The 10,580-nt window shown below is 40.3% G+C and overlaps 1 protein-coding gene across 7 annotated transcripts in view; it reads right to left on the reverse strand.

Annotated features, from left to right (window-relative positions):
* Positions 1-10,580, reverse strand: part of ARID1B (AT-rich interaction domain 1B) — a 330,667-nt gene that overhangs the window by 185,062 nt on the left and 135,025 nt on the right. The gene's annotated exons all lie outside the window — the stretch shown is intronic.

Raw genomic sequence — 10,580 nt, forward strand, 5'->3', positions numbered from 1 at the left:
ACCCAATAGGAAAGACCTCATGCACATGTATGACAAGAAGCCATCAAATCACTGAAAGGGAACAGGATAACATGTACTTTCAGGATGCTATTTTCAGTTGTTTTTAGATTTCTTTATTGCTTAAATAGTGTCTTTCAGCATCTGCAGATCATATTCATATAAATTCTATTTACCACCTAGCTTTGGCTTTCAGCAAATTTCAGTAAATTCTAAATAATTTGATTTACATGGAAAATTGTTATCGCTGGATTTTATCCATGCCTTCCTTTTGCATCCATTTACATACCCCCCAAAGATTATTAGCTTTAACCTCCTAAGTCCTGATATCAGAATGTTTAACTAAAACAAAAAAATACTTTCACTGACTAAATGAAAGAACTTCTATCTCAGTACGAACTATGGCACTGCTTCCATAGTGCTATAATAATTAGAGTTAACATAATGAAAACCTAGTAAAAAGACTATAAATTCACCATATGAGCACATATGGATGTGAAAAAGGAAAGCAAATGAGTTCTCCAAACTAAAATTAGATTCAAAACAGAACAGCGTCCCACAGAAATAGCACAGGCCTGAAAAGTCTATATAAATTTACTATGCCAAATCCAATTTTATCTAACATTCGGTTTCATCTATCCATGTTTCCACAGTGTATTTAAGGTATTGAGAGTTTAACTGTTCATGTGGGTCTGGACTGCAGCATAGCTACTTTAGACGGATTTTCATGTTTGAAGCAAACCAGAGCTGGGTTCATCAGCAGAGCTACAAAACCACGGAGGCCTGTCCACTCAGTTGGGAATGTGATTTTCCAAACCAAGCTTCTGCTCCAGGATTTTGCATTGCTTGCTCCGTTTTCTGTGCAACCGAGCCTTCCTTTCTGAGGATTTCAATACAGTGATTCATTTAAAGTACACCTTCTGAAGAGTGGTCTCATCATAAAAAAGGAGAACAAAATCCATTTATTCTGTGTTATTGTATATGTATTAATCTGAATATGCTTTTAAAGTAATTCATCTGAACCTCTCAGTTCAAATAAAGATAGTTTTGAATACGATACTGCTTTTCTTGTAGCCTCTGCAACTTTCTGCCACAAAACTTTGGTGTAAAAAGCTTGTGACAGAGCTCTGAGCACTTTCTGTTTTGTTTATGCTGCATCCTCCACGTCAGTTCGAATTGCTGTGTCCAGCATCTTCTAACATGTCATATGCACTGAAGGTCACGTCAACCATCAACTGGGGAATCAATTCAAAGCAGTAGCAGTGTGTCCATTTTGCTTCTGGACTGCCCCAAAGGTGTTTGCTGCAACAGACGCCCATCATTAGATCAGGATTCTATTAAACTCACAGGCACTTCTTTTATGGGATGAAACCCATTTCTCCTGAGCTGTTTAATTACCTTGTGACTTCCGGGATTTAGCTTGCTTTTTGTTTTTAGAGACGTCATCAAACGAACAGGAAAGCTACAAATCTACTGACACAGTTGCAAGAGACATGCGGTAGCTGAGGATGTGCTGCTTCTACTGACTGGGGAACCGTGACGGGGGACAAGCCAGCTAATCACTCCTGCCTACATGTTCTGTTTTTATTGTTCAGATGCATGGTCATCCCATGTTTCACAAGCATCCCCAAAATATTCAAGTCCTCTTTAACATAAGAAAGAACTACTACCTCTAACAGATGATTGAAGACTCACATCCCTCACCTACAAGGTCTTTCTTGCTGGCCCATTTTACAGTGTTTCAGCTCTTACAGTGCTCTGCCACATGTACGCTCCACCGTCATCTTTCTATTTCTGTTCTCTCTCTGAACTTTGTATCTTCTGCTTCATCTCCCATTCTCAGCAAAACTCCTCTCAGACCTTCCAGGCTCAATGACAGATTTTGTGCACAAAAGGCTATAAATTTTTAGGGCAGGAATTATCTCGCTACTTTTGTTAGTTAACAAGCTATGTAGCCTTGGTTGGGGAGGGAAATGCAACTACTACACGGTTTTAAATAACCACTATACTCATCAATTATTTGTAACAGCAATAATACGCCTACACCAAAAAGCAGTAGGACAGATCCCATACAGCCGTGGTCTCTCACAGTCGTCGGTGCCATCTGGAGCTCTGAGCGGCTGACTCTGCTTGGCGCTCTGTGCGTGCCGAGTTGCACGATAGGCAGGAAAATATTTCAGGACTTCACAACTCCTTCCTAAATAACACATTAATAGTGATCTTCCACCCGCAGCTAGCACATCAACTGCGAACACGCTGTTGCTGCTGAAGGCACAACAGGTCAGTTGGGAGGAGAGCGACTGGCTTTGTCCCCTGCACAATGCCCTAGAGCCGCCACACATGCCCCTCACTCAGGTTGCATGCGCCCTATCATTGTACTTGCTGGCAGGTCCAGCGGGACCACTCAGGGGCTACGGCAACTCTCCAAGGTCCACAGGCCTCCGGGAAGCGACAGGCCACCTTCTGATCCACAGCCGGGATGAATGGATTAGTGGCAAGCCGAGCCAGCTGCCACAAGCTTTATCAGCGCGCAGCCCCGACAGATGGGAGCCCACTGGAGAAGCCTCCTGCTAGAGCCCGTGCGGCCTCGCGCCGGCCTGCTGCTCACCCCGCGCTCGCTGACAGGGAAGCGGACACAAAAGACGCAAAAAAGGGGCAAACAGGCGTTTAAAAATACACGCACCCAGTTTGGGAGGCTGCTTAGGTTAAGCAACACCAAGCGAGCTGCCCTGGCAGGGAGCTGGTTTACTGAAGTGAAGCTGCTTGTGGCAAAGTGCTTCATTTTTGTTTGAATGTGCAGTTGGTAGGATTTCTAACAGATGACACTTGTTCCCACCAGAACTGAATTCTCTGCTGGCACTAAAACTGCATGCATCAGGACAGTAGTAAGAGACACACAAAAGACAGAAAAGACTACAAACTGTAGAGATGAATTCAAACTGATTTAGTTTTTCCTGGGCTATCTATATGTATAAAAGTCACAGATACTGGAAAAAGAAAAAAGGCCTACCCCAACTTGATACAGCAGAAACTGGAACTTCCATATTTTGGACAGGCAGATAATGTCCATTTGACTCTTAGGTCATGAAGCATGCACCTACTCCAGAATTATTTGGTTATTTTATCCAAGGCAAAGGGTTGCTACAAGACCAAACCCGTTGACAATTGTTATTGTTGCAATTGTATTCATGAAAGTTAAACATCCTTTAAAATCACAGAAATAGAAAATTGTCTAAGAAGGGAAAATACCTAATTACTGTCAGGAAAAAAAACCACTTTACTGTTGACTGTGCCATACTGAAGTGTACTTATGCACAGCAGCATAAAAAAAGCAAATCACATTGCTTCTCTTTAAGAAAGAAGCTCTCTTAACAGATTGTTATACAGCCAGATAAAAGCCCAGTGGAAACAATGGCAACCTTTGCATTCATTGCAAGGGACTCTGAACCAGGCACTACACATCGATATACATCGTTTCTCTCATATTACATCTCATGAGTCTACAATTCACTTCTGTGAGCGCAAATGTGAACAATATTTAGAAGCACATGCTACAGTTTGCAAGCCTGGTATATAAAATCCTCAATTTTCCCCCTCTTGCTTTTTGGAAGGGGTGTCACATCAAAAAAACCACAACCATATTCCAACCTAAGTCTAAAGCTGCTCCACAGTAGGAGAAAAATTTTGCAACTCAAGCTGCCTATCTCTGAGCACACAAAGTATCTAAAATTTTATTTACACGTATGACACCTGTGCATGTGGGGAGTATTAATTTTCATTTATATTTTCAGAGGTAAATGCCTATCAGAACTCAAAATCAACCTTATAACAACCAAGAAATCTTTACATCAGCACTTTTGATTTCTGCCAGTGATCCCAAAAATATAGTCCCAAATCAGCTAAGGCAGCTGCAAACGAACTTCACAACTTCTGTAACCTGAAAACGTATTTAGTGCATAAAAGTCAAAATATAACATTAAGAAAAAAGAAAGCTAGTACCAAGTACTGCAATGAAGCTTGTTTGAACTTTCATTGAGTCAAGATGTCTAGAATAGTTTATAAATTATTCATCCAGCTCAAAACTGGCTATTTTATTTACATTTTAACACAGTGATTTTTGTACTCTAATATAGTACATGTTGAGGACAGCTTTCTGATGATGCATTTTCCAAAAATTAAATTAAATAACGGTCTTCAATATATGGAAAACAAGCCTACAAATCTATTCAGGCAGTGTCCAACTCCATCAGCAGAAGTGGCCAGTACTACTTTTAATGACAAATCGACATTGCTTCAGCAAATTACATCAAAATGTACACAAAAAACTTACCCGGTGTCTCCTGAAAAAATAAAACCTATTTCTCATCAAGGACTTCTAGTAAGCATAAAATCAAGATAAAGGAGTAAAGAATTTACTGAACTCTGAGTCTTAGACCAGAAACAGCATAATTCTTTATGCTATGTTCAAAATCAAAAGCAACACTTAAGCAAATAAAACCACAGGCAAGTGAAGCACAGCGAACAGCATCTGAAAATTCTGAATTTATACGAAGAAATAGTCTTTCAAAAATTGTTTTCAACAGGGGGGAAAAATAAAAAGTGTTCATCACAAAACCAACCAACCGAACGAAAAAACTCAACAGTGGTGCTCTCCCTAAACTTTGCCTTCTTTCGGTGCTGCAACATGGACACTTCTGCATCAGGAAACACAAAGATACAGGCACTCTCAAGACCCTTTTGTTCTTCCTTATTCAGTGAGGGAATTTGTTTCAAAGACTTAATTACTTGAAAAACCCTCTAGACCAGATAAAGACCAGTTAAAGAAGGTAAACAGTGATTAGGATTCCACACTTGCGCTTGTGGGACTCCATCAGTTAAGCCTGAACCTCATGTTTTATAAACATTTATGAGTGCTATGTGTCATTTATAAATGCAGTTTCTGATATGTGACTGAACTCAACGCCCATGTCTAAGTGATTTCTGAAGAAATGTGTTATCTGTAGATCTCAGTCACTCTTTAAATTCTTCAACATAGATAATATTGAAGGAATTTATGAATACTGCCAAGTAAATAACTTCAGATGTAAGAGTTTGGGGGTTTTGTTTTGGATTTGTGAGAGGAGGGGGGAATTAAGTGCAGGAGACATCTGTATATCCACTTTCATGCCATCTAATTTTTGTTTGTAGTACACTGACCTGGTTAAGTCCTACAGCAGCACTAGCAAATATGGCCAACAAATTCAGCAGAGGAGGAACACACGCCTTTCATGAGGAAACAAGAACAGAGGAACAACAAAAAAATACAGTACCTCTCACCCATCAACACATCAAACATCCAGAATTGACCAACACAGTTGCATCACTTAAAATGCTCTCTAGTCCAGATGCACTCTAATTCCTGCTTGTTACAGAAGCCTAATTAGTGTTGTCAGACAATAGCTCACAGTGAAGGCTGCAGATAGTCTACTTCAAAGACAAATGTACAGCAAGAAAAGCAAAAACACAGAAGAGATGGGTTTGGGCAAATACTAGAGCAGCTATCCAAACAGAGCAGAGCAGGTGCAGGTGAGGCAACCAGTGTTGAGGCTGAGTGCAATCTATCTACAAAAAGGCCTGTATGATCCAGCTGCCTACAGTGGTCCTTTGCTCCCATCACTCTTCTGCTGCAACAGCTAAATTCAACATGTCCAAACATGATGTCCTCATGCTTGAATGTCTAAATGGATCAGAACATGCTTTTTGTGTCATTTTAATAGAATAAGCTTGTGGAAGATCACAAGGAGGAAAGGAAGAGAAATGACAGAGAATGAAATGTCTTCAGGCAGCTCTGAAGCTGCTCTGTTGTGTGATCAGATGTTCCATCACAACCAAAACTGTACAACAAATGAGCAGTGGCAGCACACCGATGTTCTCTCTCTTGCTGCAAGTTCACTGAGTCTTGTAAATACAGCTATATACAAGAATCTATACTTATGATCACCAAAAATACCCCACCCAAAATCCTGGGTGAAGAACAGTTGATAAAAGATTGAATGAAAATGCAAATATATAATCAGAAATTCAACTGCAGTTGAGATTACTGATGGATAAAAGACAATGACTAGAGAGAGAGAAAACAAGTGAGGTTGTGTTTAGTCCCTTCTGCTTGGTGAATTTTTGGAACATTTCTTCCCACTGGACAGCACGATGAGCACCATAGCCAGGTGTCCTGAGGCCACAGAACGTTGCTGCTGATGTGAAGAAGCTTGATGTGCAGTTGTTTCCTTTGCAGTGAATGAACACTTTCCCAGTTGATTAAAATACTCTAGCAATCTCAAAGCTTGCTAAAACCAGGAGAAGTAAACATATGGACTGCTTTACAGAAAAACTAGAATGCCTACTTTGGGGGCAGGAGGGGAATCTTTTGCCAATGGTACTCTAATGCATCTGAAATGTAGCTGCCACTATCATTAACAGCTGATTGATGTTAATGCAGCACATGTGGTACACGGTATTCAGGGCAGAAAGCACTTCTCTCTTTGCCTATTCCAATGACAGTTAGAAGCCACCTAACTAAATTCCAGTGCCCAGCTCTGGAAAGCAAAACACAGGCATGTGAACAAGTTTCTATGCACCAGGAGCCATTTACCCTCCTCCGTTGAGGGCTACAGTGACAGCACAAGGTACCAGTGGTGACCGTGTGCCCACTCACGGTAACCGCAGATGTAGAAACCCATCGCAAGCTCCTGCCTTGTGGTAAGGAGGTGTACCTGTGTGCAGGGACAGGGAGGACACGGATGCTGAAGAGGCCACTCTGCTCCAGCAGAAGCCCTCAGTGACTGCACGCTGCTCACTGCACCGACGTGATAGTACCAGCAACAGACTTGTGGTCAAAAAGCCTGTTTTAAGGTTGGTTTATTCCAAACAAGTTATGGATGCAGAGAACAGATGGGGAGAAAAGAGAAACGGTTTAAAGGAATACAATAAAAATAAAAAAAAGGCGTGGGATAAGCCAAAAGTAATGCCAGCAATTAATAAGAATTTATTAATTGATAAAGAATTAATTAATAAGAATAATAAGAAATATTTAAAGTATAAGAAAAACTTAGAAAAAGCAAGGTGCACAAAAAGGTATGGTTTCAGTTTGCAGTGCAGCTGTTTAGAATTTACAATCAATATGGTTCACTTTTTCATGCTATAAAATGCATATACAATTATGCCCAAGATGTGTGTAAATGTTTAAATATTAAAACAAAACAGATATTCTGGATGTTTGATGTTTGTTTTTGAAAAGGAAAAAAAAAATCTATTTTACAAGGATCCAAGCACTAAAGTGAAATTAACATAAACCAAACAAACCAGTGTAATAAAATCAAAAGCTCAAAACCAAGTTAACCAAGGTTGTTAATGTCAGTTAAATGGCAAAGATTCATGCTAGCCAATGTTTAAATATCAATTAAATGGGAGAAGACTGCCTTGCAATTACACTTCAAAGATTTAGTTCTGCTTCTTCTAGGGTTTATATTGTCTCTAGCAAACATGCATGTGTTTCCTTATATTTCTGAAGTTTAAATTTCCTTACATAAATTGTCACAACTACGTAGAAATTTCAGATTTCTTCCTCCTTTTTGCCATTTATTTTTCAGAGAATGCCAGCGCTGGTCTGCTAGCCCTACCTACCTCTTCCTATGGTAAATCTGTAACCAGTGAAACCATATGCTGCACTTTTCTATTTGAACGGGAGACAAAGTTCTTGTCCACCTCTTCACTCTAAAAATACCCCACAGCTTAAAATCTGGAAACACAAAAGGCACAACACGCATTAGCACAAATTCACAGTGTTTTGCTGACCATAAAAAAAGGTCCTTATATGGATAGAAATGGTAATCTGGGGAAAAAAGATGTATTTGGTAAGGTTTTCTCAAGTCCTGCCTTTGAGTGATACTGCCTAGACGGAATTTACAGAGAGCCACAGTCTAAAAATACAGAGGCTGGGAACAGCAAAGCAGCTACACGGATTACACTCAGCTCTTACAACCCTTCGTAGTTTCACAGGAAAGTCAACCAACAGTATTGTTCCTCCTCCTATCTTGGGAAAAAAACCAGTGTGAGGAGAACAGGTAAAATGTACTAACTACAGGAAAGCAAAGTCAAGTGCTGGCCACTGTAGAATGCCCGCATAAAATATTCATACAGGGAAATGTCAGCGCTAACAAGTGCTCATAGAATATACACACAGAACAAGCAGTGGAAACTTCTCTGGGGTTTTATTATTATTTTATTTTTAATACAAATCCTCCATTTTTTAGCCTAAAGGAGATGAAGTAGATGCAGCTGATAGGTATGTTATATTAACAGTATTAGGGGAGACCCAACAGCCTGGGTGCTACTGACACAGAGCTATCTATTTAAATAACAAATTCTGATTTTTTTTTTCCTAAAAAGGGGTTTTGTTTGGGGTTTTTTGTTTGGGTCATCCCCCTCTTACTTCAGCATGCTAGGTAAGTTTGCCTTATAGCCCCTACACACATACGATTGTATCAGAGCTCTTCACTAGGACTAAAACACAGCATAGGAGGACTGTCTTTTGGTTGAAACAGAACAGTGCCTACTACACCTTTTTCTCCAAGAGGTCAATAAAGAGAAAGGGATTTTACTAGCAGTTGTGGCCTTTTCACCTTTCCATATTTGTAAACAAGTTCAACAGCCAAGCTACTTAAATTGCCAGTGGAAATATGGATCTTGCTTACAACTGCATAAGCAATCCCCTTTCCTGTTGGCCTTCAGGATGTGGAGTTTTGTGGGGTGGGGTGGAGGCTGGCTCTTCCAAACATGCTATCATCTAAACAGATACATTTTAGTAGAGGTGATTACCTAACTTGATGTTATTCTTTTCCTGGAACAGGAAGGTTCAAATTTGTCCAATATAGAGAAGCAACCCAGTTTAGGAAAGATCTTAGACCCTTGCTTGGTTTACTTGCTCAGACACACTACAACCCTGCGGAGTGAGAGGACGTTCACACAACCCCTGCTTCAGGGTGAGGAGGATCCTTTGAGCAGCAGGGAGCTTGCAAATGTCAAGGTAGAGATTCCTGATACGCTTAAAAGACACTACATAATTCTTTAGCTCAAATCAGCTCTTCAGCCACACGAACTGAAATCTGTGGTCAGCTAAATGTAAACCATAGACACCAGAAATGGTATATATTTCTGTCAGTCTACTGGCAAGAAGAACATTTTACATAAAACCATTTTCCTCTCTCAAGAACTGTATTGTGACCATTGCACTTACTCAAGTCGGTCAGGCACTATTTTGCCTTACGATAACACTGAGACAAAGGTACCAAGCCGCCACAGGAACCACCAGCTTGGAAAGCTCAGGAGGAGAAGAGCAGAAAAGCACGCCTGTGTTTCAGTGAACAGACATAATGCCTGTTCAAAAGGAAATTACTAACACCGATAATAAATGAGCTCTCTACAGACACACAAGAACTTTCTTGTGAATCCACCACAAGGCTCAGACGATCAGGCCCCCTAATTCTCTTGACCATCAATCAAAGCAATCTGCTCAAGATCCCATCATCTAGGCAACACGCACTAGAAATCATCTGATGGAGCACATCTGGCTGCACAATTGTCCACCATTTGCGTGAACACCTTGAAGATAAGGACCACATAGTAGGGTAGGGAAGGGTAGAAACCAGGCAGACCCACCAACAACGCAGGATTGTCAGAAGATAATCAGAAGACATGAGATGACGTGTAGAGAAAGACGTGCTTTTCCAGGATGGATCTTCCCTGAAAGCATACATCAACCTAGCCTTATTGCTTTAAGCAAGACACTTCAGGAATATGCTTAATAATTTCAAGCTTTCCTGAAAAAGACCGGTTTTGCTGTGTTTTTAAAACACTTTTACCTGCCTTAGAAGAGGTCAAAATACTATCTACAGTACTGAGACACTAATAGCTGCCTTCCCGCTCCCACCAGTGATGAGGGAGAAGACAGACACACAACAGAACTGTCCCAACAATCCTCAGCCCTTTCCAGAAAGATATGGCAGTGTCTCTTCAAAAACAGAAAATGCATTTTGTGCAATGCTAACTGTACCCAGACTGTCAGCAGTGTGGGAGCATGTAAATCAAACAGACACACACACCTCCTCAACCCCCCCAAAAATAATCTTTATTAGGTGTGTCCTGACTGGAAATAGGAACACCGAAATGAAAAGCTCTGACAATTACCAGCCTGCTCTCAAGGTGTGAAAGAGGAAGAAGTTACCAGTCACCCAGTGTTTGTAGTAGTAACCAGCACGTACAAGATTTAAGCACTCTATGAATTCATGAAAGCATTTGTCCTGGATATTAAGTAAGCCAACAGAACCTTAAAATGCTTGGACATTAAAAACGTACACGTTTCCAAAGCAGATATTAAATCCAAACTAACAAATTCCTCCATCTAATTCTGCAACCTATATAGAAAGCCTCTATCTTCTCCCTCCACAATCTAAAATGTAAATAAAATACTCAAGCCTAGAAATGTTCTTAGGTTCCAATGAGGCAGGTTTGAAATAAAATTAAGGATAAATAAATAAATATAAAACCCC

The sequence above is a fragment of the Strigops habroptila genome, chromosome 10 (genome assembly GCF_004027225.2).
Source record: "Strigops habroptila isolate Jane chromosome 10, bStrHab1.2.pri, whole genome shotgun sequence".
NCBI classification, from domain to species: domain Eukaryota; kingdom Metazoa; phylum Chordata; class Aves; order Psittaciformes; family Psittacidae; genus Strigops; species Strigops habroptila.